Below are 27,314 nucleotides of genomic sequence, written 5' to 3'. Positions count from 1 at the left end.
ATGTTTATTATAGTCTATTTTTAAAAAAACAAACCTGAATACCAAATTGTTCCACTGTAAGATACCAAGTTGGAAAATTGGAAAAATGAGTAACCGGGATCTTTAGCTAATTTAGATGCCCTAAATACTGTTAGTGTCCCATTCTGTTGGTTCCTAAATGCAGTTTTGATTCTCTCAGGTATGATGATCAGGAGAGACGGGTGAATACAAAAGAGAAGGACGGAAAGTCAGTAGATAGCTCTTATTTGCAAGATTTTCTGTATAAGAAGACAACTTTAAATGTTTATATTTGAGCCTTCATACATTTCCTGAGTCCACATTATGGAAATAATGTTATTGCCTACCTCTTCTCCAAGATTTTACAGTATTTGATCTTATTATTAATTGCGTGATTGTGAATGCTAAATGTGTTGTGACTTTATTTTCAGGATAAGGGAGATCTTGAAGGCATCTCGAAAATTGCAAGGTGATCCAGATTTGCCGATGTCTTTTACTTTGGCCATAGTGGAGTCTGACTCCACAATAGTCTATTACAAACTTACTGATGGATTTATGCTGCCAGATCCTCAGGTCAGTTTGGGGGCAACTATCAGTAAACATTGAAAAAAGAAGAAAGTTATGACATGATTTTAAGTGTGAATCAATCCATTCACAGAACCATCACTTCTTTTGCAATATGAACATTCAAGAAAAAAAAAATGACTTGGTTTTTCATACCTCAGAAATCTGTTCAAAGTAACATGTTTCTAGCTGTTTTCACAAAAATAATTTGACTTCCCTACTCTACAGAAAATTTCATAGTTTCCCAGAGTACTTCATGAAGTCATGATGCATTTAATGATTTGATGAGTAACTGGGATGGAATGTAAAGGCTTATAATAGTAATAGTTCTGAGAACACTTAAACACTTCTTTAAGGAAATGTTAAATTGGTTGACATTTTGACAGGAACAATTTAATAAGTAAATGTATTTTATATGATTTCTTTACATATATTGTTGGCATAATTGGCATGATCACATTACATATCTTCCTAGTTTTGCTTTTAAATTACATTATCTATTGGGGAAAAGGTCCATCCTTATCTTTTTTTTTTTTTTTTTATGTTGCAGAATATTTCCCTTAGAAGATGACACCTATACTTCCCGATGCTTGCTTTATTCACACAAGATTGGATTGAGACCCATCAGCCTGATTCATCTTTTATCTCAGAGATAGTCAGGGTTGACTTAGCTGGTCCCATTCCATAAGTTTTCTTTTTGAAGAATAAAACTTTCCCAGATAGAAGAATTTATTTTATTCAGAAATATAGGGTAGTTGCTCTAGAACTTTCTCATCTGGAGACAGTTTAATTATAGTTGTATACAAGTTTATGCCTAGGGTGTGTTCAGAAGGGTAGAACATTGTTGAGACTGCCACCTCTTTCCCTTACTCAACCCTCTCAGCGCCTTTTGGTCACTACAGCTAGCCTGGAATGGCATTTCAGGTACACCTTGACACCTGGAGAGTTTACTTTAGTCTGCTTTTTCATCCCCAATAGAAAGTATTCTTTCAATTGGTTTTTTCATGTTGCAATTACTGTCACTTCCCTCTTTGGTTGACTTTAAATCAAAACTAAAAATATGCTCATCCAGAGTGTAAAATTACATGTCTAGATTAATAGGGACCAGAGAATTGCTACCTACAAGAGTACTGGGTCTTTTTCTTCTGTTCTTATTACCACCACCTGTACTGTATCATAAACTAGAATATTACAAGAGAGATAGTAGGGGACAGTGTTAACCTTAAAAACATCTTTCTTAAGTAAACCCAGTTTTTCCACTTTTGTTAATACCTCCCAATTAAGTTGCCTAAGGTATAAACAATTATATGCACAAAGATGTTTCAAGTGACATTTTGGGGCATATAATAATCCAAATTATAAATGACTTAAAAGTTTAAGGCAAGGGTCAGCAAAATTTTTCTGGAAAAGGTCAGAAAGGAAATATTTTAGGCTTTTCAGGTCATATAGGCTTTCTCACAACTTCTCAGCTCTGCTGTTTGTAGGACAAAAATAACCATAGACAGTATCTAAATGAATGGATATGGCTGTATTCCAATAAAACTTATTTGCAAATACAGGGCCATAGTTTGCCAACCACTGGTCTGGGGAGATAGTCAATGAACATATATAGCTAATGAATGGTGTGTTATGTACCCATTAAAAATTAGTGATTACCGAAAAACATGAGAAAATATTTAGTAACAAAAAGCAAGATACAAAAGTATATGAATGTGTATGACTATGGCTATAAATAACACACCAAGTATATAATAAAAAGATGACAAAATAAATTACTAACTGGTTATAATAGGATGGCAGGGCAGGAAATGGATGACTTTGTCTTTCTTCAATATTTTAGTTTTTCTCTATTTGTATTACTTTTATAATAAAAATGTTTTAAAATAAAAAAGTGTCCTGAGATCTATATTAGTTATCTATTGTTGCATACTAATATCACCACAAACTTAGCAACTTAAAATAGCACACATTTAATATCTCAAATTTGGGTCCTTTGTAAGGTTGCAGTCAAGGTGTTGGCCAGGGCTGCAGTGTCATCTGAGGCTTCACTGGGGAAAAACCTGCTTTTTCACTCATGTGGTTGATAGCAGCTTTCTGTTCTCTGTGGGCACTTGTACTGAGGACTTCAGCTTAGTGGGGTGTTGGTAAGAGGCCACCCTCTTTGCCACATGAGCCTTGCCAGCACAACTGGTTGTTTCCTCAAAGCCAGTGAGGGAGAGAGAGTCAGCAGGATGGACCTCCTAATATCGTGTAATGTAGTCATGTACATCCTGTCACCTTTGCCATATTCTGTTGGTTAGGAGCAAGTCATGGCTAATTACGCTGGGAAACAACAATTACAAGAATGGAAAAATGACCAAAAGTAGGAAAATTACAAAATTGTGTAAAGCATCATTCTTGATCTATAGTAGTTCCTGAACTCCTTTCCTTTGATATTTTTTGAATTTTACTTTCCTTCTTGATGGAAGGTCTTGGCAACTCCTTCAGACTCCCTCTGCTTCCCCAGAAGGCCTGAAGATGCACCAATTCAGAACAATATGGGTTTCTGTAACCCTAGTCAGCAATTTGCAGATCTAAGGTTCCTAAAACAGTTTATGATCAGTTCTTAGCGTCTCTGCCATTTGATTCCTTTTGAGGGCTTTCATTACAGTGCTAGAAAAACAGTCTGCATTTTCAGAAAGAAATGTAAGGCTTAATGAACGCTAGATTTGTGTGTCAGATCTGGTGACCAGTGGGCCCCTATGTAACTACAAGACCAGAAGTGTCTTGACTGTGAAAGGAGCTTTCTTACAGAAATCTTTAAAACTAGGTCTTAATCTCACTGTATGTCCTGGGATGTCTACTCTTTTTCAGAATGTTCCCTGTGTACTTGACCGAAGTTGTTCTGTCCAAAGCCAGCCAGATACCTGCTAGTGTGAGTAATGGTCCAGGACAGTTTGGAAATGGAGATAACCCGGCTGTCAGTCTTATTTTAGTGAAAAATAGGTAAAGTGATTTCTTTTGCCTGATCAAGTAACTTTGTAATTGCATTTACACTTGTCTTTCTTGTTAGACTATGGGCTCCTTAAGAACAGAACAAAGAACTGTATCTTTAAAAAATTTTTCTAATTGAAGTATAGTTGATCTGCAGTATTATATTTTATCAGTAGTTTCAGGTGTACAACATAGTGATTCAATATTTTTATAGATTATACTCCATTTAAAGTTATTACAGCATGATGGCTATATTTCCTTGTGCTGTACATGTATTCTTGTTGCATATTTATTTTACATATTTATTTTATTAATCCCCTACCCCTGTTTTGCCCCTCCCTCCTTCTCTCTCCCCACTGGTAACCACTATTCTGTTCTCTGTATCTCTGAGTCTGTTTCTGTTTTGTTATATTCACTAGTTCATTTTATTTTTTAGACTCCACATATAAGTCATAACAAACCATGTCTTTTTTTATACATCTGTGTATCCCACCACCTTCCACAAACTGGCATATACAAAGTGCTCAATAAATATTTGGTGAATGAATGAATGCTGATTGTAGACTTGTTTAATGGTTTACTTTTTGCCTGAAGGCAAACTAAAATGATCCATTTGGACACCAGAGGGCACTGCTAAATAAGCACAAAATTTTCAGACTTCAGGAATGAATTAACTTGAGAAGTGGTGCTCTTGAAAGTTTATTTTCAATCTGTGGGAAATAGCATAAATAAAAATATAAATAAGTTTTATGTGCTCATACCCCCTCCCTTTTTCTTTCTGGCATGACTCTAAAATAACGCTGTCTACTGACATTAAATATGTGACTTGGTTCATGCTTTACTCAAAATATAAATCTATATTTAAAAATCAAAGCTTGGGGCTTCCCTGGTGGTGCAGTGGTTGAGATCCACCTGCCGATGCAGGGGACATAGGTTCGTGCCCCGGTCTGGGAAGATCCCACATGCCGCGGAGCGGCCCGTCCGGAGTCTGTGCTCTGCAATGGGAAAGGCCACAACAGTGAGAGGCCCGCGTACCACAAAAAAAAAAAAAAAAATCAAAGCTTGTTTGGGGCCAGGGTGGGTGGGTGTTTTTTCCTAGATTATGGTTTTGTTCATATCCATATGCCATGATGCATTTCATTTTTTCCTTGCAAAAGCCCAATATATTAGATAAAATTTCAAGAGCAGATCACCTAGCAACAGATCCCAGCTCTGAAACACTCATTGAACTGGCTAAATCCCAGTGGTGAGAGACATGAACTGCTGCTGTTATACCTATAAACTTTTCCGTTAAAGGGAAGCCCCTCTCTAGATGGGAGCAGGATGGGGGAAAGGGTATGCAGTGATCCCTCTCTAGTGCTGTCTTTGCCTGTGTATTTTGGGGTCCCTAGTGAGTGCACCCTCGGCGCTGGGACGGCTTAGTAGAACGCTGAGTGATTAGGTCCAATGACGCCAGACTGACTTATTTTGCTTCCTTGCCTGGGCCTCTCCAGGAGAATGTGTTCCTAAACACCACAGATCTCTTGTGCAGAACATGAGGGTGGAGGCACTTTGGAATTCTAAGCTACAACTAGAATAGAATAATAATCTACAAAGTTCATGTAATCTGCGGTTTTTAAAAAAACTGAAACAGCTTTACACTTTTATATTCCTGGAACCAAGTGACTTAACCAAAACTTCATGATATTTCATCTTTCTGAGCATTTTAGTTCTGAATTCCTCTCTGAGGTCACTTTTTCCATTGCAGCCCCAGCAGGAGGCCTTTCACTGCTGCAGCACAGTGGTTCCTGCCAAAGTTTATAGTTCTTCTAGACAGAAGCACTTTATTCATCTGCTGTATTTCACCTTGACTCTTCACAGATGCAGAGTAGTGTCGTATTCTGAACAATCAGTACAATTTTCCCTCCTTTCAGACCAAGGGCTGTCCCATTCCTTACCACCGACACTCCTGCAGCCTAATCGGCTTAATGATCTTTGAGTAAGAACTTGCTTGGGCTAACTAAGGGAAGAGTGTGGGGAAATCACGTGACTTATTGGACGGGTCTGCTTTTAAAATGTTTAGATGATTCTGGAAGATTAAAAATCAATTTAACTAAAATCAAACAAAGATTGGCTTTTTAGATTGCAGAGTACTAAATGGAGGTACTATTAAGGAAGTATTTAATTAAAGTTCATTAATTTATTAACATGCTAATTTATCTTCAGACATTAACTGTGCTTCTTCTGTGCTTAGATGACTGTGGTAAGTGCTGAAGTAACAAAGGTGAATGAGATATGACCTGTGCTCTCAAGGAGCTCAGATAGCCAATTACAACTCTCCTAGCCAAAACTCTAAAACACTGTTGCCAATGTGAGTGAGGAATACCCATCATGCAGTGTATGAAGTCTGAAGTTTATGCGGTTTACTTAACGGTGAAGGGGTTCAACAACTTTTGGTAAATTAAACAATTTTCAAACAATCATTGTATGTATATTATTTGTCCCAAAGGACTGAACGTTGGACAGGATACAGAGAAATATTACACAGTGCACCTCTCAAAGACTTATTTTCTGGCTTAAAAGGAGAAAATCTGTGTGTACAAGATAACTGAGAATGTTACAAGGCAGTATTACATATAAATGCTAAATGATAATTGTAAAGCAATTTATTCACTACCAAGTACTTCAGTACTCTTTATTTTGATTCTCACAACAGAGCTGATGTTATTTACTTGCTATTATTAATTTATTATGCTTATTCAATAGGTGGAGAAATTAGGGCACCAAGTGGTTAAGCAACAGCTTCATGTAGTAGCAAGTGAGTGGGTAATGAGAACTAGAGCCAGGTCTCTTAACGTCTAGCCCCCTGTTCTTTTCAGAGTCTTGTATGGTGCAGAGAAATATATTAATGTGTGTCAAACAGGCTTTGGGAAGAAAAAAATTAGCTCTACTTAGTCCTGGAGGGAGTTTTTGTTTGTTTGTTTGTTTGTTTGTTTGTTTTTAGCGGTACACGGGCCCCTCACTGCTGCGACCTCTCCCGTTGTGGAGCACAGGCTCCAGACGCGCGGTCTCAGCGGCCATGGCTCGCAGGCCCAGCGGCTCCGCGACATGTGGGATCTTCCCAGACCGGGACCTGCATCGGCAGGCGGACTCTCAACCACTGTGCCACCAGGGAAGCCCGTGGAGGGAGTTTTTTAGTGATTTAGGGATCAGTTACATTATCCTCTTGGACTCTTGAACAAATGTATCAAAATGTCAAGCTGTGTACGGGTAATTTGGAAAATCATATTCATAGGCAATATATTTATAAGTTTTATTCCAAAGAATAAATACGATCATCTCCATGCTGTTATGTAGGCAAACCTAAAACAATAATTAATGTTAAATGAGAAAGAGCTCAGAAAGTTTCTTTGCTTGTTGGAGCTAAATTTTGGCTGGTACGAAGAGTAGACTCAGGGAACTTTTAAATGATGATTTCACACTCAATGAGGAAGGGTCTTGCACCATAAATATCCCACAGATATGCTTGCTATTGCTTAGAATCCTACCGTAATTCTATTTCTTAATCATGAAGCTTTGATCCAATTTAATTTGAGAAGCATTTTTGCAGGACCCCATGGAAAGGCCCAGTGCTAAGATTTGGGGGGACTACAAGCCCAAATATTTACTATTAGAGAGTCAACAGATAAAGTTAATCAGTTGAATTGTTATATGAATTTCTAAATGTTTATTCTCAATTTCTGTACTTGCCTAATTGCAGACCAGCGATATCTTGTGGATTGACACCTGTGTACAGACCACACTTTGAGTAGCCTGTGTTAGAGCTCAGATGAGAAGTGATGAGAGCCTGAAACCCAACAGTAGCCCAGGTATGTTAGGATGGGCAAGATTATGATGCTGCTGGTTCACAACCTGAGGAATTTCCCAGGTGAAATCTGCAACTGGCTCCTGTAGAGAGAGCAAGGAGAGACTGAAGAAAGAGGCAGGCCACTTCGATTGGTAGGTGGCAGTTTTAATAAGCAAGGGAACTTACATACCAGGCTTATCTTGGGCAGCCACAAGATAAATAGATCTCTGTACCCACCCTCCAGGATCTTAAAAGTTTATATAGAGGCCTTAACTGGATTCAGTCATGTATTCAGTCCAGATGGTCTCAACAACACATTACTATCTCAAGGCTGCATCCTTGAAAATGGCTCCCACTGTGGGAACTGTGGGCAGAGCATACATTATAAGGACAGGGGAGGGGTGAGAAGCCTCCAATTGCCCTGGTCCAGCTCGTGGGTCAACGGGGGGTCGTGTCCTCTTGTAATCTTTTCCAACAGCTTCAGTAAAAACCAGTGAATTAGTTAAACTTATGTTTATTTCTTGCTCACATTACAAGTCCTTGTACATAGACTTGGAAACTGGGAATCAGATCAACAGAACCTCCAACAGCTAGAATGTTGCTGGTTCCAATGGTCGGAAGAAGAAAGTGCTGTAGTGTCACATACAGCAATTGAATACTTCCAGAAGAAGCAGCATGTCATCCCTGCCCACATTTTTTTGGCCAAAGCGAGTCACATGGCTGGCCACGATGAACTTCAAGAAAGAGAGGAAGTGCAAGTCCACTGTGTTCCTGGACTGAGAAGAGGGGATAGTCAGAGAACAGCACTCCCAGATAATGAAAAGCAGAGGAAAGGTAGCAAGGAGGTAAATTTAACAACTGATTAGCTCTGGGAGCAAAGAAGGGGGGGAAGTTAAACCTCAGACTATTCCCAGTCACTTACTTATATGTGAATGGGTTTCAGGTTGCAATGGGGAGATAGTGAGAGGACTTTATAAGAGGGACACAGAGGTGGGAAAAGGGCCTACCTAGGGGCTGAGGGGGAGAGGAGAGTTTGGAAGAGAAACTTCCCCCACTTTTATAGTCAGGTTCTAGATTTAATAGCTGAGCTCCAAAGAGAGATCTTTTATGTAGCAGGAACTCAGGATCACTGTAGACCTTACTCTTCTCTCTCTTCTGATGCACCATGGGCTGTTGCACAGACTATGTTTGGTCTTTACTTCCTAAGAATGGGGGAATGGGGGGAAGAATTTGTGCTGGTAGCGTAGGGGATTTAGTTGAATCCTGCTAGAATATTTCTGAAGGAAGCTGGTTAAATATGGATGCACAGATGGGACTGGGTTTGTGAAGAACCTGGGGGCTTTTTTCGGGGGCTGGATAATTATCTAATGAGATCACAAACCTGGGGTATTCATGTAGATGTAGGGGGCTTTCAGAGTGTGTTAGCATGGGCTAGGGAGAGAAAGTTGGGAGTAGACACTAGTCCAGGGATTCCCATCAGTCCATGCTGGCATTGGCTGAATTGAGTATCATCCCGCAGTGCTTCTGTTCCACCTAAGTCACTGCTGTGTCCTCCTGATCTCTGGCCACAAGATCTTTCAGTACTCTTTCAATACTCTTGGGCACTTAGAAAATATTTCGTTCTTTCCCTGAACTCCATGGCACGTGGGGGGGAGCTTTTCGGCCATCTCGGGTCCTCTCCATCCCGATATGCTTTCCTAGCCAGACGTTCTTCTCTGCTGTCTCAGTAAAATGCTAGGTGAACGACCATAAGGGTCTGGGGTCTGTGAGGTTCCACCTGAGCCTGCAGGCAGCAGCGGGTGGCTGGGGGACGGCTGCTGGCCACAGATTCTCATCTTGGATGAGAGGATTTCCCCTGGAGTGTCTACTGTTTCTCCTCTGCAGTGGGAACTCAGCCAGAGGGGGTCAGGGCAGAGGGAACAGAGTACAGGCCTCTGCTTAGTGACCCAGTCAAGGGTCTAGCTCTTCTGCTTTTGCTCTCACCTCTCCCTGCCACCAGTTTTTTTTTTTCTTTTTTTCCTAGTTTTATCTTATTTTAGGAGTAGGAAAATACTATGACCATTTCCAGATCTATTTTTCTTCCAAACATATTGTTTTTGCCAAGATTTCAGGTTTTGAAACTCAAAAGGCAAGAATTTTCCTCTTTTGTTCTGTAGTATAATCCCATCCCCAACGCAGTGTGCCAAGAAAGGCTGTATGGGAAGAGGTTCACAGGTAACAAGAATTACCGAGAAGGGAAAACATTTCAGTTAATACATCAAAATATTATCCTTCTACATTTGCCAACAGAAGGTGTTAATTATTGTTAACATGTATATTTATACTCACAAGAACTATGTAATTTCCTTAGTGTATATAATATCTTACCAATCAGACCGTACCCTACCTATTGGTAATACAGTACTTGGCACAGGAATTCCCTGGCAGTCCAGTTAGGACTCAACACTTTCACTGCTGGGGCCCAGGTTCAATCCCTGGTGGGGGAACTAAGATCCCACAAGCCACCAGGCATGGCCAAAACAAAACAAAACAAAACCAATACAAAAAAACACTTGGCACAGAGTAAGAGCTCAATAAACGTTTTCTTTGATCACATTCGAGTTTATAAATGGACTGCTCCTTACCCAGTCCTATCCCTGCCATTCTAAGGGATAAAACTGCCTTTCTGCCCCGTCAACCGCATGTAGAAAGGGAGCCCCATGTTCCATGGGCCACAAGAAAGATGCTATATGCTCTTGTAAACATGCTTATGCTATGAGATACATTATATTTTGATCCTTTTCCTTAGCAGTTTTGAGAAATCAAGACAGAGGTTTCTAAACAAAATATATCCACTTAATATTTTATTACACATTCTTTCCTATGCCAAACCTGTGCATTTTTACTTATCCAACAGTTTTTGGAGGGAATGTAGACATGAAAACATTGCTAAATTTGGAAACTCTACTTAGAAATGGCAACTCCCTACTCATAATTATTAAATTAAAGTTAGGTTTAAATGAGTATCATTCACCCACTTTGGGCCTTACTGTTCCACTTCTGTAAAATGAAGGGGTTTGTGCAGACAGTCTGAGATCCATTCTATCTTAAATGTTGGTCCACCTGTAATTGAAAGATCTTGCTGCATAAACCTTCCCTTTTCTTCAACACTTTCATTACTCTCTTCTCACCTCCACCACTGTATAAAAAAAAAAAAAAGTTCTTCCAATCATGGGCTTTGATAATCTACCATGAGAAATGTGCTCATTTGAAGTTTTGAAGCTCAGGAGGCTTGAAGGGCAGAGCTTTGACTTCAGACCATCCAGAGTGACATGGGAGAGGTAGGTAATCTCTTTGAGCCTCCGTTTCTCATCTGTAAAATGACGGACAAAATATGTCCTTCTAGGTTGTATTTTCCTTGCACGATGAAATGACTGTGCGGGGATAAATAAAGCCTTGCACATAATAAGCTATCCGTATCCCATTCCTTTGCAGTCTCCAAGCACTTCCCATTGGTGTGCAAGTTGCCAGCTTAGGAGGGAATACATGTAAATCGCTGGGAGCCAGGCCTCCAAGGAATGGGCCCTAGGTGCCCACTAGGGTAGGAAGAGGATGCAGGAGGGCACCAAAGATAAACTTGGCTCCTGTCAACTTTATCAGGCCTAACCCTGCTGCTGCTGCTGGTGGTGATGATGATGATGGTGATAACATTGTTTGGTCCCATTTTGGGGAACCTTTCAAGTCAGATAAACTGCACAAGAATAAGACAACTACTAGCTAGGTAGTTGGCGGCTTACATCAAGTAAGGGAAATTTCCACTACAGGGAAGCTGTACTGGGATAATTCACTGGGATTGAAAGCAACTGAGTTAAACTTAGCTCAGCACAGCACAAAAACACATTGAAAAATTCCGTCAAAATAGAAGCTGGAATGTTCAGGGTGGGTTTAAGTCATGGGCCCTGGCATGGAGCCTTCTGTTGATGGTAGGGATTGGGCCTCTTCTTGAAGGAATGAATAAGTAAAGAAACATGATATAATAACTAACAAACTGTATTTGTAGAGCCTGTTTACATTAGTGTGGGGGACGTAGGGACTTTATTTTGTTTTCCTCTGTGTCCCCAGAGCTTAGAACTGTGCCTGACATATAGTGGGTGTTCCCTAAATATTTGTGGAAGGAAGTAAACGAGTGAATACATCTAAAATAATGTCAAGTGGTAATAAATGTTATGAAGAAAGTAAAGCAGGGTGAGAGGGTAGACTGCAACAGGAATGCAACTCTAGTTAGAGAGGTCAGGAATGGCTTTTCTCTGCAGGTGACATTGGAAAAGAGACCAGAATGCAGTGAGGGAATGAGTCTTGCAAGGATTAGTCATAAAAGGAGTAGCTTTGCAGGCAAAGGAAACAGCAAGTACAAATGTCTTGAGGTGAGAGCATGATGGGGTCTTAGCTTCTGCATATTCAACAAGCTTTCAGGCAATGCTGAAGCAGCTGGTCTGTGGACCACACTTTGAGGGGCAAAGGTTTGGTCTAGAGCTTGACCATGGAGTCTGTAGCTGATATGAGGAGGTCAAGGAACTGAGAGGCAGGGTCATTGCCTGAGAAAAAGAAGATGAAAAACTGCATATGCAAGATAATATTATTATGTAAAATTATATGCAAAATGGATATTAAAAATATCAGTAATATTTTCCTCAGTGAGGTCACATGTCAGGTGATTTAAATTCCCTTCTTTTTAGATTGTTCCAAAATTTCTGTGTGTATTTATCAGAAAAATTTTTATTTCTAAAAAGTTAATTTTAAAACAGGAAATGTTTTTGGATAAGACACTGAATTCAAAATGTGTGAAAACATTTCTAATTAAAAAAAATTTTTATAGACATATGGGAATCGACTGGGGTTTGTTAGAAAAAGTTTCATAGAGGGGATCGTTTTGAAGTGAATCTTGATGTCTAAGTAAGTGAAACCTAAGTTTGAGCTCTTAGCAACTTCTCTTCTCTCTTCTTTTCCTGTCCTCGGGTGGAAATGTGGAGGGATTTAGGGCATGAGTGGTGTACTAGTTATCTATTGCTATGTAACAGATTATCCCAAAACTCAGCTGCTGAAAACAACAAACATTATCTCACAGTTTCTGTGGTTCAGAAATTTGAGAGCAGCTTAGCTGGGTGATTCTGGCTCATGTTTTCTCATGAAGTTACAGTGAAGACACTGGCTAGAGCTGTAGTCATCTGAGGGCTTGACTGGGGCTGAAGGATCCACTTCCAAGATGGCTCATTCACATGGCTGTTGTCAGGAGGTGTCAGTACCTTGTCATGTGGAGCTCCCCATAGGGCTGATTCATTGAATCTCTTAATGATAAGGCAGCTGGCTTCACTCAGAGTGAATCATCATTAAGAGAGGTGGGTGGGGGAGGGGGAGAGGAGGAGGAAATTCCAACACTTTTTATGACACACTGATATTTCTGCTTTATTCTATTTATTTACTTAGTCACTAAGTCCAGTCCACACTCTAGGAGAGGGGAATTAGAGTCTACCTTTTAAAAGGAGGAGTGTCAAGGGATTTGTGCATATATTTTAAAGCCATCACAGGAGGAATAGGGTATGATAGTTCAAGGGCATTCTAATTTTCATTTAAAGTGTGCTGTATAAGATTATAAAATACCATAGCTTGCTTTGTTAGTCACTGAGCATGCCTGGTGTTTAGCACAGTATGAGATGGAAAACATAAAGGGTAAGAAAAACATCTAGAACATAATGCAAGCCACATATGTATGTTAAAGTTTTCTAGAAGCCACATTAATAGAGGTACAAACAAGTACAATTAATTTTAATAATATATTTTTAACCCCATATATGCAAAATATTTTTATTTCAACATGTGCATATTCAATATAAAACAGAGACATCAGTGGTTTAATGGCTAGGGGGAGCTTACATATCTGAAGCAAGGTCCTGGAGTGACACCTCCCCCTCCCCAACTGTGGCAGCAGAAGCAGGCAGGACCTCACAGCAGTCTCTGCTCCTGGTGGGAGGGGGAAGTTACCAGTTATAGGGGGAATTGAGTTTGGCTCATCGGTTGCCAGGGAAACCAGCAGGTGGGCGTGCCCCTCACCACTCCTTTGACAAACTATCATAGTGGAGATAGTTCTGATCTAAAGATTAGAGCTGGCTGGGGCCAGGGGCAAGTACATAGGCATTTACTGATTAGGCTCTATGATTTAGAGGGAAGGTCAGTCAGGTGAGTAGGGTGTAGGACGGGTCAATCAGGGGATGTACAGAGAGCAAAAGAAGAGCCGTCTTGGGTGGCCTGGTCATACAGATAGCAAGGAGGTGGGTTGTTCTTGGATGTGGAAAAGTAGGTGGTCAGAAAACAGAGAAGCCTAGAATGATTCCAAGGTTTATGGCTTAGGTGATTGAGAGGATACAAAAAGGAAATACTGGACACAGAACATATTTTGTTCTGGGAGGATGGCAAGGGAAGATTACAAATGTAGACTTGGAAAAGTTTTGATTGAGGTAATTGTGGAGGACAGAGGTGGAGATAACTGTGGACAGTTGCATGGGTGGATCTCGGGCTTAGCAGAGAAAACTAACTTCAAGTAGAATCATCACAACGCTTCTTCCTTCTATATAACACCACTGTGAAACACTGTAGAAAGTTCCAGTCTTCTCACTTGCTTACGGTGGAGGCAGAATAAGCTGAGGAGGAAGGAGCAGAGCCCCTCAGGATAGGCCTGGGGGGCCTGCTTTCCTGGCCCATTGACCTGGTCCCTTGGGAGCAAGAGGGATGCCACAGGAGCCACACTAAGTGGTCATCTTAGAGAGAGGCAGGAACCCCTCAGCCTCCCATTGAGGGGGAAAAGGAGAAGGAAAGTGTCTGGATAAGATATTAGAAGTTAAGAATTCCTGTCCTGGAGTGTGGTTGTTCACCTCGTATGTTGTCTCCACCTCTGACAGTACGTTTCCTGTCAGTGAAGCGTGTCCAGCCACTTCTTTTCATTACTAGATGTGATGCTTTAATGCCAGAGCTGCAAACCAAAATACCTACAAGGTAGACAACATGCAGGAGGGAAGCAAGTGCAGAGAGAGTGTGACGCACTCGGCCAAAGGGAGCAGTTGCCTCTCAGCTCCTGGAGATTTTTGTGAAGTGGCAACATGGACCTAGTTGCCAGATATTCTTATTTTTGTGTGTGTGAGTTTTTTGTGTGAAGTTTTCACACATTTAAATGTCGGATAAATTTTATTTAAAACCCCAAAACCAAATAAAACATGTCTTCACGCTCCAACTAGCCCGTAGTCCACCAGCATTTGACATTAGTCTGAACACCTTTTTTGTGTCTTTATGTATCACGCTTAATTGTGTTTTTCTACTTATGTTTCCTACTGTAACCACCAATTTTGTGTGGGTTGCTTTTGTGTGTTTGCTTTTTTGTTTTGATTCTCTAAGAAAAAATATAATGGGTCAGACCCTATTTGTTGATTAATCTGATTTCTGGAAACTGGACAGAACTATGTGAGGTAATGAGGCCCTTCAGTCTTTTAGGGACCTGAAACAGCAGACCACACAGAAAACGGCATATTCCTCTGGCAGATTTCGGCCTCACAATTGGGGTGGGAGAGGAGTAGCCAAAATGCACTTGGCCGTATCTTGGTGATAACTCCTCTAATAAGGTCACAGATTATTTAAAGTAGATCCTGTGTTTAATAGCAGGAGGAAACATCAAAGTCATTCATGAAGGTATTAGGTCTCATGATGAAAAAACACTCTTTCCAGTGCTCAAGGCTAAATATATATATTTTTTAAATTGAATGAAGAATGAGGTAAGAGAAAATACAAGAAGAAAACTAGTGAGGGAAAATAGGAGAGAAATACATGGGATAAAATGGACATAATATGCATTACCCATGGATATTATGGAGCTATACGCCTTAGGTTTACAGAAGAGAAACAATGCTTCTCTTATCGTGCTCCTTATTCCTCTTCCTTCTTTCCTATCCTATGGGGCAGAGTTGCTACAGATTGACAAGATTCTAGGACACTGGACTGTGTTTGCCAGTAGGTGCATTAAAAGATCATGGACTGGGCTTCCCTGGTGGCGCAGTGGTTGAGAGACCGCCTGCCGATTCAGGGGACGCGGGTTCGTGCCCCGGTCCAGGAAGATCCCACATGCCGCAGAGCGGCTGGGCCCGTGAGCCATGGCCGCTGAGCCTGCGTGTCCGGAGCCTGTGCTCGGCAACGGGAGAGGCCACAACAGTGAGAGGCCCGCGTACCGCAAAAAAAAAAAAAAAAAAAAAAAAAAAGATCATGGACTGTCCATTAAAAGATTGTGCACAATGTCCACAAAAAGACTTATACACATATGTTCATAGCAGCTTTATTCATAATAGCCCAAACTAGAAACAGCTTAAATGTCCATCAGTAGGTGACTGGATACTGAGCAATAAAAAGGAACAAACTACTTTTATATATATATATATTATTCATAAAACATTGTGTTGAACAAGAGAAGTCAGAGCCCAAAGAGTTCATACTGTATAATTCAATTTATGTAAAACTCTAGAAGAGGCAAATCTAATTTATAGGGACAGAAAACAGATCAGTGGTTGCTTGGTGCTTGCGGTGGGGGGCATGTAATACAAAAGAGCGTGAAGGAATTTTCAGAAGGGATGATGGAAATGATTATATCTTGATTGTTGTGGTGGTTACATGTGTGATTATAGTTTCAAAACTCATCACACTTACACTTCAAATGGGTATATGTTATTTTATGTAAATTATACCTCCATACACTTGATTTAAACAAAGAGGTCCTGAATAAAGATAGAGTTCTCTCTGGTGCTCTCCTGTACCTCTTTAACCTGTGCTGCAGAAACTGTCAATAGATTTAGCTCACCTTTCTGCTTCCATGTGACTTGAATGAGGGAAAAGTCAGGACCTTCCTGCTTAGAACATGCCCAGCTAACCTTTTGCTCTTATCTTGCATCATGAAGCCTTTTCATTTGTTTGGTTTTCGGTCTTCATTTTTGGCAGGTGAGGTGTGGTAAAATCCTGAAGTTGGGTTTGGACTTACAGGGAGAAAAGGTGTTCCGTCTCTAAGCCTTCAGACTTGCTCATGTGCTCCAGCCCAGCTTACAAAGCCTCTGTGCTGGGGTAAGAGCCCAACTTTAGCTGAGAATGGGACACTACTTTCCTTTACCATTGTTCTTTGGGTATATAGCTCCCTCAGGGACGTTTCGGAGAAAGATGGCTGAGGTTTAGGACATGATTTTGGTAATCCTAAAACACTTGGATAAATACTATCTAAACATCATAATTCTTTTTAAAATAAATCTTCCACAGGCATACCATGCTTATTCAGGCCTCACTGCCTTTGCACATATCATTGCTTCAAGCAGGAACGTCATTCTCCAGTCTTAATACCTCTCTGGGCTTGTCAGATACTTATTTTTTAAAAATCCAGCTTGGGTCATTGTCCCTAATCCTTTCCACCCCCCAGTCTCAAAGCAGATCTGTGTATTTCTTGCTACATCGTGTAAAAGAAGAGACAGGGGCTTGACTGTCATACAAGTCTGAATTCACGTCTTGACCTGCCACTTGATCTGCCACTATATATATATAGTCACTGAGGTTTAGAGATTGATACACATGTTTATGTGTTCTTTTCATTTCTGAAATGGCGATGATAATTCCTACTTTTTAGGCTGTTGTATATATTATGAAATAATTAAAGTACACAATTTGAAAAATGAAGATGAATAATATATTCTAGCTATTATTATTAGACACTGGTGGCAGAAACAGCTCACAGGCTGTTCTTGCATCTGGGTGTGGACATATGGCATGGAGAAAATGGAATGCGAGTGCTGTGTGTCACTCCAGGGGCAAGGATTTTAGAAGAGGGTGTCCCTTCTCCCCTCTCTTTTCCTTTCCATTGGCTAGAAGCAGAAAACAAAGGGACCATAGGAGATGGTGGGACCACAGGATAGATGGAGCTTGGGGTCCTTAAATCACCACCTGGAAGAAAGCTGTCTGTCACCCAGTAACACCTGCCTTGGACTGTATAAGGAAGAAACAAGCTTATTTTGTGTTGGGTCCCTGAAATTCTGGGGTTTATTTATTATAGCAGCTTGTGTTAATTGCCTTAGTGAATTTAGAAATGGGCACTTTGAAGTGAGGGTGAATGTAAGAAAAACCTAAAATATGTTGCATTGACTCAGCAGCTGGATGGTGGGTGGCACAGACACTGATAGTGAAGGCTGGGAAGATGGAGACCAATGGAAGTGATGGCAAAGCATTTGGTAAATCTGTTGTTACTGATAATTTCAAAGGCAGGCCAAGTGCCTTACAAGCCTTTTTCTCCAAGTGAGAGATAGCTTATCACTTATTGCGTTTAACAAAGTATCACAAGACAGAGATATGCTGCTCAGGCAAGAACTGGTTTGTATGACAGCAGAAATGAAAGGGACCAGATAGAGGCCAGAAATTTGAGGCTTCACAGGACTGGAAGGGAAAACTACTTATTGGCTCAAACCAGTAGAAGATGCGACTGAAAAAAGGCTTGAACAAGAGGTGCATTTAAAAATCTCAATTTACTAGATGCCATGCTAGCTTCTACAGAGGTTATAAAATAACTAGGGACTGTTCTCTGCCCTCGAAGAGGGCAATTTACAAAAGGATAAAACATGTACAAATGACTGTAGTGGACACAGTTAATGATTGAAATATTTGTTGCTATGAATAATGGAGGAATTACAACCCTCTGGCGGGAGCCCAGAGAAGGGGTTCTCAAGGGTGCAAGGAAGCTTGGGCCTTGTTTACCCATCAAGCCCTCAGAATCATGAATGAATGAACCTCAGTCATCTTTCAAATTCATCTTTACCTTTTCGAAATATTAGAGTTCAAGTTTGGTCTGTGGAGTAGGAGCTGATACCTGGCACACTGGAGGATCCTTTCAGCCAGCCCATGACTTCCCTATTGACATTCTTCCCTGACTTCACAAGTAGTTCAGGCTAAGACGTGCTCAGCTTGCCTCCTTAGGGCCTCATTTCTGTAAAGGTAGAAGAGGACCCTGCTATCCTCATCCCTCCTCAACTGCCCCGAGGCTATGAGATGGTCCAGATCTTAAAGCACTGTGTGTTTGCAGAGATTGCTTGTTTTTATTGTCTCTTGTTTTTTTACATCTTTATTAGAGTATAATTGCTTTACAATGGTGTGTTAGTTTCTGCTGTATAACAAAGTGAATCAGTTATACATGTACATATGTTCCCATATCTCTTCCCTCTTGCGTCTCCCTCCCTCCCACCCTCCCTATCGCACCCCTCCAGGCGGTCACAAAGCACCGAGCTGATCTCCCTGTGCTATGCGGCTGCTTCCCACTAGCTATCTACCTTACGTTTGGTAGTGTATACATGTCCATGCCTCTCCCTCGCTTTGTCACAGCTTACCCTTCCCCCTCCCCATATCCTCAAGTCCATTCTCTAGTAGGTCTGTGTCTTTATTCCTGTCTCTCTTGTTTTTTTAATAATCATCTTTGGGCAAAGAATAACAACTTACAGCTTCTTAGTGTCTCCTGGCATGGGCCTAGTGCATTTTTATCTTGTTTTTATTGCCTCGTTGGCTGCAGAGAGCACTTATCTAAATATAGAAAGGTACACCGCTATGGAAAGGACTGGAATAAAATAACATTTTCTTTCCAATCAATTCCCTTGCATCTTCTAGTGAACACCAGGTACTGTTCTTTTGTCAGAGTGGCAAGAGTGGGCAGCAAAAAAGAAATGATATTGAATTGTGGAGCTTTCCAAAGTAGAAGTCAGTGACTGCAAGGCCTTCCGAGGTAGCGGGGCCAAGGTAGTTAGTGCTCTGGGCTGGCTCTCCTGTGACCTTGGGCGAACCACACAATGACGGTCAGCAGCACACACCTGTCCTTTGGAGGAAGGGCAGTATAGTGGAAGGGGCGCAGGCTTCAGCAGACCCAGATTGGATCTCCTGCCCAGCCCCTTATTTACGGGTGACCTTGGGCAAATTACTTAAACTCATGTATAAAATGGGTGGTACTAATAAAACCTATCTCTTAGGGCTCTTATAGGGGTTAGATGAGGTGAATATATGTAAACTATTCAACACATTTTCAAGAAATGGTAGCTATTACTTTTTGTAGGCTGGTATTTTATAGCATTAATGTTTCAAATGTGACCATACTTTCAATTTTGTTTCTGGGGAAATTATATAAATTTATTCTTGATAATAACAAATAGCAGCTCTTATCTACCATATGAATCAGATACAAGTCTCTACCTTCATTCATTCTGGAGAGAGGGTTTCATTGCTGGAGGCAGCGCTGTGTAGTGGTTAGAGCAGGGTCTCTGGCAAGAGTCTTTGGGGCTCAAATCCTGGGGTGTGATCTTGAACAAGTTGCTTAACTTCTCTGGGACACAGTCCTTTATCTGCAATTCCAAAATGAGATTTTTTATGAGCTTTAACCCACTTTGCATAAATCTTCCTAGTTTTGTGCAGAAATATTGTGATTGAGTCTAGGGGACTCCCCAAGACCCTGAGGGGGTTCTGTAATATATGTTACATGTGCCATGTTATCTTTATTAAATCTGAATTCTGAATTTCAAAACTCATCTGGCTCTAAGGATTTTGGGTAAGTGACCCATGACTCACCCTCATAAGGCTGTTTTGAGCTACATTAACTTCATGTAAGCCTCTGGGAATCCTATTGGCTATTATTGTCATCCTTGGAACAATTCTTTGAGGCAGCAATTATCATCCCATTTTATAGATGAGGACAATAGGGTATAGAGACGTTAAGCAGCCAGATAGCTCATAGGTGGTAGACCTAGAATCCAAACAAGACATTTCTGACACCAAATCCCATGCATCCTATTGAAAGATTTATTCCCAGAGCCCTGCACTTGCCCTGGCTGAATTAGTCCCAATTAAGTTTCCACTCAGAGAAGTTAGGAAACACCATCAGCTGGGGCTGCCCTTTCCAAACATCTCCGCAGGGAGACCAGCTCTGACGTGGGCTCCCCACCCTCTTCTCATGGCCATGCAGAGGAGGGAAGAGTAGGGGTGCTGGTAAGGCTCCCCACAGGGGGCTGCCAATGACACAGCATGATGAGAGAGCCTGGCCTGCACACTGTCCTGCTGCACGCCTCTGTCCATTTCTCTGACGGCCACCCTTTCTCAGTTTGCTTTCCTCCGGAAGATGACACTGAGAAAAGGGTTTCAGTGCAAGTAGTTGATTTGTGAAACACAGGAAACACCATTTGCCATTTGGCAGTGAAGAAGGGAAGGGGGAAGCAGCCAATAATAGGTATATTATTATTCATTTCCTACTGCGAGTAACTGAAACTCCACAGAGAAACGTGAGGTCACAGTGTAAAACATATGGCTCAAAATGATCCCACCCAAGGGATGAGGGAGCTGAGTTATTTATACCCCATCCCTGGAGAGACATTGGTTGAGGGTTACTCCCAGGGACGTCCTTGGCAGACAACCAGAAGCAGCATGGCCTTCTTCATTCTGGAATATGAAGTCTGGGAGATAGGAGTGAAGCACTGACAGGGGCTGGTACACACCGTTTAGCCCAGTTCTGTGTAGTAGCAGGAATAGCCTTATTTGTGAAAAGCCCAGGATGAATGATGTCTCATCCACCGTGGGTTTGATGTCCATTGACAGACTCAACTACCCTCAAAAAATTCCCACCATACTGCCTGCTGTGGTGCCTGATATTGGTGCCAGTCTCCAGAGGCCACCAATAAAATGTCAGGATGTTACCCAAGAGAAGGAACAAATGAGCTATGACCTTTCCTTTCCTAGCCAGACTTGCCTCAAGGGAAAGGGACTTGGATCAAAGAGGTTTTAGTGGAAGAAATATCAAGAAATTTCTGATGGGGTGAGTCATCACCAGCGAAGACCCTGGATAATCTGGGGTGCCAGCTGCCAGATTGGAGGTAGACATGGAAAAGGTGACCTCTGAGGAGAGTGGCACCAATGGGGGACCCAAAAGTGTGACTCAGAGAAGGAAGGAACCCAAAGGGACAATTTCCTACTTCCCAGTTGTATCCAGATCAGGGGGCCCGGAAAGGAAGACTCCCTTCACCGCTGCCGAGACTGTGAGCGCCCGGAAGATAGTGACCACATCTTCTTGTCTTAGTATTCGGAGCTCAGCACAATGACCAGTGACTCGTCTAACTAAAATCATCTTTCTTTTTTTCCCAGAAAGAAATATTTCATTTTAAAATATATTTTCTCCTTGTGCTGTGTATACCTGGGCCTATGAAACCCCTATGAATGCGGGGGAAAGCAGTATTTTGGAACCGACCCCAGTCGAGACTCTCCTGGTCTTCATGTTCACGCAGTTGAACCACCAGGCTTTTCACACACTTTACATTCTCCTTTCAGGCGGTGATCTGCTGGACGCCAAATTCTTAATCCCTTCTTCAGTTTCTGCAGCACTGGAGGCCATGTCTGGCCTTTCCTATGGCCTAGCTTCTTGCTCTTACAGAGCCTTGAAGCGAAAGGCTCTATCCCAGTGAATTCAGTGCTTTGCTCTTGCTTCCACCTGCCAGTTCCTTTCTGACTTTTCTACTAGCAACCCTACATTCATACCAATGAGCTCTGTGTATTTCCACTTCTCCTTCTATAAAAACAAGCAACACCAATACCAACAAGTTCCTTATTGGCAGTGAGACTTTGGGCAAATTACTTAACCCTCAATTTATTTAGCAATAGAAGGTAGAGAATGCCCCTGACTTCCCAAGCTTGTGGAGAGGACTCAGTGAGGTTATTATGAACTGAATTGTGTTCCACCAAAATTCATATGTTGAAGCTCTAAGCCCTGGTGTGACTGTATTTGGAGTTAGGCCCTATAAGGAGGTAATCAGATTAAAATGAGGTCATAGGGTGAGGCCTTAATTCAATAGGACTAATGTCCTTATAAGAAGAGGAAGAGACACCAGGGATCTTTCTCTGTCTCTCCTTGTGCGCACAGAGGAAACGGCATGTGAGGACACAGTGAGAAAGTACCATCTGCAAGCCAGGAAGAGAGGCCTCACCAGAAGCTAAATTTTCTGGCAGCTTGATCTTGGACTTCTAGCTTCCAGAACTGTGAGAAAATTAATTTCTGTTATTTAAGCCCCACAGGCTGTAGATTTTGTTATGGAAGCCCTAGCAAACTAATACAGAAGTAACTCATATAAAGGGCTTTGCTGTGGCACCTGACGCAAGGTGGAGAGTCATTAAGTGTAGCTATTGCTATTACTATTGCTTCTAATAAAATACCCACCTTTCTAGGAGAGAAAGAGAATTCTAGAAATCCTGTACCAAACAGTTGCAAATCCATGTTAAGCTTCCGATGAGAAATTGAGGACATCAGAAAGAAAGCAAACCACACTCCCTGAAATCTTCCAATCCTATTAATGTATATCAGTCGTAATGATTTGGGTCAAATAATATGACTGCATCTTTCCTCTGAGGAACTTAACGTGCTTTTGCCAGCTACTTATCCATCAGGCAAATGTCTGCATCCTGAGGCTGAGCTAAGAGAATGTCTTCGATGGCCAGGTGCCTGAGACCAGGACAGTGCACAGGGGGGCACTAATAAAATATGATAATTGCATTTGTTCCACTCTCTCTTTAGTTTAGGTTGTGCAGTCTGGAAGCAGGCCAGACTGGTCCATTTTAGGAATTGTGGGGTTGAGCTTACAGTACAAGACATATTTTCCTTCAAGTTGGCCTTGACTAATGGCTGTTCCGTCTCTTAGAAGCATAGCTAACTCCGACTCATGGACACATCAGGGAGAGGGACCTCCCAAAACTCCATTCTCTCACCAAAACTCTGAGGTTCTGGTTTCATAATGCTGTTTACATTCCTCAGGACGCCTCCACCAGGGCCCTCCAAGTAGACTTCTGGGCTTCGGACCTCCTATGGACAGATCGGGGAGGGGACAGAAGAGGCCTCTTAAGCAACTGTAATTCTTTTTGTCTTTATTTTTAATCCAAATGAATGCATTAGAGATGGTACTAAAATCTATGTGGGAAAAAAGAACCATCTGAGATCATTGGTCAGAGTTCTAAGTGGTGTGGAAAGAGAAAAAAAAAAAAAGTGCTGAGTCCTGATAAATGGGAAGGGGGTTACATTGGCTAAATTGAAACCAGTTGAAGGGGTTCTTTTGTCTGGTTTTTTTTTTTTTTTCCCTCAAATTTCTCTTTAAATCAGTGTTGTCCAGCTGTCCCCAGAGACTACAAAAGACACAGATCAAATTTCTATTGTTCTTTCTTGCTACTGCCTCTCCACCGACCCTGGCTTCACCCAGAAGGGTGTTGTAGCCTATAGGATCCCTTGCCATTTATTCCTCTGTCACAGATGGATGAAGTGCTCGAATATGAATCATTAAACCTACTTCTTTTTGTGTCTCCCAGATGCTAAGTATTTGTCCTCTGATTCAACGTTGATTCAATGTATTCATTAAATCCAAACATTTACTCAACACTCACCACGTGCCAGGCCCTCTTGAAGGCACTGGATATGCTAAGGCAAATGAGACACAGATCCTGCCTTCAAAGAGCTCCAGTTTAGTGGGAGAGCAGAGAAATAATTACTAACACATTGTGGAAGAGGAGGACAGAGCATGGAAAAAGGCTTTGAAGAGAGTACCAAGGGATATGGAGCTCACCTTCCAGGAGGGAAGAGGAAGAGAAGCCCCTTAGTGGGAGGGCAAATGTAATGGGGAAAAAGCAGCAGCCAGCTGATTGCTTGTGAAAGAATCAGTCTTTTTAATATACGGCCGAAGGCAGCTAGGGATGTTGGTGTAGACTGCAGATGGCTTTAGCTTGGGCACCAAGAAGCAGCCTCGGAAGGTGAAAGCCTGAGTGGAAGGAACTTTCTCATATTGAGCAGCACTGTGTAATCACTTGTCTCAGAATGGATGGAAGGAAAAGAGGGAGGGAGGGAGGGAATCACCTTACATACTTGAGAAAATATCGTATATGAATCCATCTGCCACCATTCCATAATCCCAACCCCTCTTCCCAGGAGGAGTTGAGAGATTGGTCCACTAGAGTTTCTCTTTAGCTTTCATAAGATACAACTAATAAATACCAAACTCATTGATTCCCTTATTTCTCAGAAGGCTAAGGAATGGACTGACCCTGTACCAAACCTATGAAAGTTGTTGATTTAGGAAAAGGAACGATAAGATGATGTCTTTTACTACATAGGGTGATATTAAGATGGACAAAATGAAGTATATATCATTATCTGGTTTGAACAATATAGTTAATTAGCAGGTAGCTTTACGTTGGTGGCCCAAATCTGCTATAAACAAGTCGGAATGCTATTCAGATTGTGTCATTCTAAAAAAAAAAAGGTATCCAGAAAGGTGGCCTACCGTATACCTACACAACTGTCTATTTACTAAGTTAAAGCTCAATTTAAGGATTGCTGTAAGGATTTCACATGAATTGAGGCCAGTGGTAAAACTTGTACGATGGCCATTGGGGAGGAAGAAGAGGCAGTGGGAGCAGGAAGTCTTCCTGAGAGCACCCACACCCCTCTAGAGCTACATTCCCCTATTTTTTCTACTTTCTTCCCATTAACTCATTGGGCTTAACTAATGGGATTTGGTTTTGACTTTATCTGCTTAACATTTTTTTACATATCTATAGACCCAGATAGTGGTGGTAAAGAAGTTGACTCAAACTTTCTCAGGCCAGACATTAGATGACTGAAATCATGTCTTATTCATCTCTGCACCCTGAGTATCCAGAGTAGGTGCTCAATATGTTCACTGTGTACATTAATGGGCCTCCTTGCTCCACCTAGTTTTACCACTAGAAAACCAGGTTCTTCAACAAATATTTATTAATTACCTACTCCTTGCCAGGTGCTGTATCCGGCACTAGGTTTATAAGAGTGAGCAAAAGAGACATGACCCTGTCTTCCAGGAGCTTGTTGCCCTTAAAGAGAAACAACAGTTAAATCTGGAATTACAAGAAATTATGATAACCTCACAGTAAATTATGATAACCTCACAGTATGGGAAGTGGGGTGTTGATGGGGTCAATAACGTGGGACCACGTCTGTTGGGGAGGTGGATCAAGCAATGTTTCCTGGTATAAGTGACTCAGAGCAAGTTAGAGTTCTCAGCTCTCCTAGGATTTATAACCTATTTAGAGAAAGAAAACTGTCATACATACAAAAGTTAAGAAACAGAATGATGTAAGACACTCTAAACTCAGTGTTAGATCATGGATTAGAGATGGTAGAAAGGGTGAGATCAGAGGGCAGAAGTAGACATGGATGTTTTCAGGAGGAAGGGGCTCTTGACTGTCCTTGAAAGATGGGTAGAGCCAGTAGAATGGAGTAAGGGGAGAAAAGGCTGAGGTGAGAATTGCACACAATTGGACAGGTGAGGCCTAGATGAAAGAGAGAGGCTGAATTAGGCGAGGCCTGGAAAGTCGGGAAGAAATAGAAGTACAGTAAGCACTGTCATATTGTGGTTATTATTCTTCATAATGTGATAAAAGCTACTATCTGTCAAGTTCCAGTCTGGGTTAGGTTCTAGGCAGGAAGTGTTTAACAATAGGCCTACAATCCATCCTCCCTCTTTACCGGGGGGGAAGCCCATGGGAAAGACAGAAGGAAAGTAACTCAGTCAAATCTTCATGTAAGCATGCTAATGATAGACATCCAACTAAGCATACTAATGATATTTGCTAGTTGCAGGATCCTTATCTATGAAATGCTTTTATAAGGCGATACCTGATCTGCCTGGGTTGCTCATTTGTTACAAATCTAGAACCTATGGATACGTTGAGCATGATTTCTGGGAAAAAGTAAAGTATATTAGGTAACTATCTGAATATAAATATGAAGGTACTTCCCAATGACTCTTTTCCATGTAGGTGATGTGGCCATATATATGGCTTAAAGGTTTTCTATGTTCATCTGGGCAAGAGAATATCTTGATGTGGCATAAAAGGGCCTGGGCGGCTGCATTAATCTCAGACCACTCATTGCTTTACCTGAACCTTGCAATGACCTGTTTCACTGATGTTATTAGTAAAGCTTGACACTGGGTAAGATCTATTCTTATGAGTATGCTTTAACAATCTGATCCTTTGTGTTTTCTTAGGTACGTTACATATATTGGCTCACATCAACCCTCTAAGATGCTCAGAGGAATTAGTGAATGTGTCCAATATCACACAGTGAGGAAGCAGCAGGCTTAAAATTTAATCACAGATCTGACTCCCCAGACCATACTCTTCCCACTGCTCTATATTTTCCCCCTTTTTAAACCTGAGTAAAACAGAACAGGTCACGGGGTAGGGGTTGGGGGAGCAGTCAGGCCCTAGGGCAGCAGTCCCCAACCTTTTTGACACCGGGGACCGGTTTCATGGAAGACAATTTTTCCACGGACCGGGGTGGGTGGGGAGGGTGTTTCAGGCGGTAGTGCCAGCGATGGGGGAGCGGCAGATGAAGCTTTGCTCACTGCCCTGCCACTGACCTCCTGCTGTGCAGCCCGGTTCCTACCAGGCTGTGGCCCAGTACCGGTCCGTGGCCCAGGAGTTGGGGACTCCTGGGCCACTCCTGTCCTGGAGGACCATCAGGAAGCCCCACAAGCCCTTTGAGAACCACTTCCCCAAAGTACAGTTTTAATGAGAAAAGTCTTTCTGGCATAAAATCCGATTCATTTGAGACCCAAAAGGTAGTGTTTGTGTCACATTTTCCATGGAAGTTCATTTTCACCAGAGGCAAAACACTTACATCTCCACTGGGACTCTGCGACTCATGGAGAGTTTGTGTGCTATCAGGGGAATAATAGCACATTCCTTGAATGCTGAGAGAATAGCCCAAAGACTCTGCCCTTGATCAGATTAGATGATATGAGTTGGTGTTTCTCATTCCATTTTTAGCCTTAAAGCAAGCTGGGCCTTGTGGGAAGACTCGCTAATTCCTGATATT

Source organism: Monodon monoceros, unplaced genomic scaffold, assembly GCF_005190385.1.
Source record: "Monodon monoceros isolate NGI ecotype Baffin Bay Population unplaced genomic scaffold, NGI_Narwhal_1 Super_Scaffold_18, whole genome shotgun sequence".
Lineage (NCBI taxonomy): Eukaryota > Metazoa > Chordata > Mammalia > Artiodactyla > Monodontidae > Monodon > Monodon monoceros.
Note: the sequence above shows the minus strand (reverse complement) of the source record.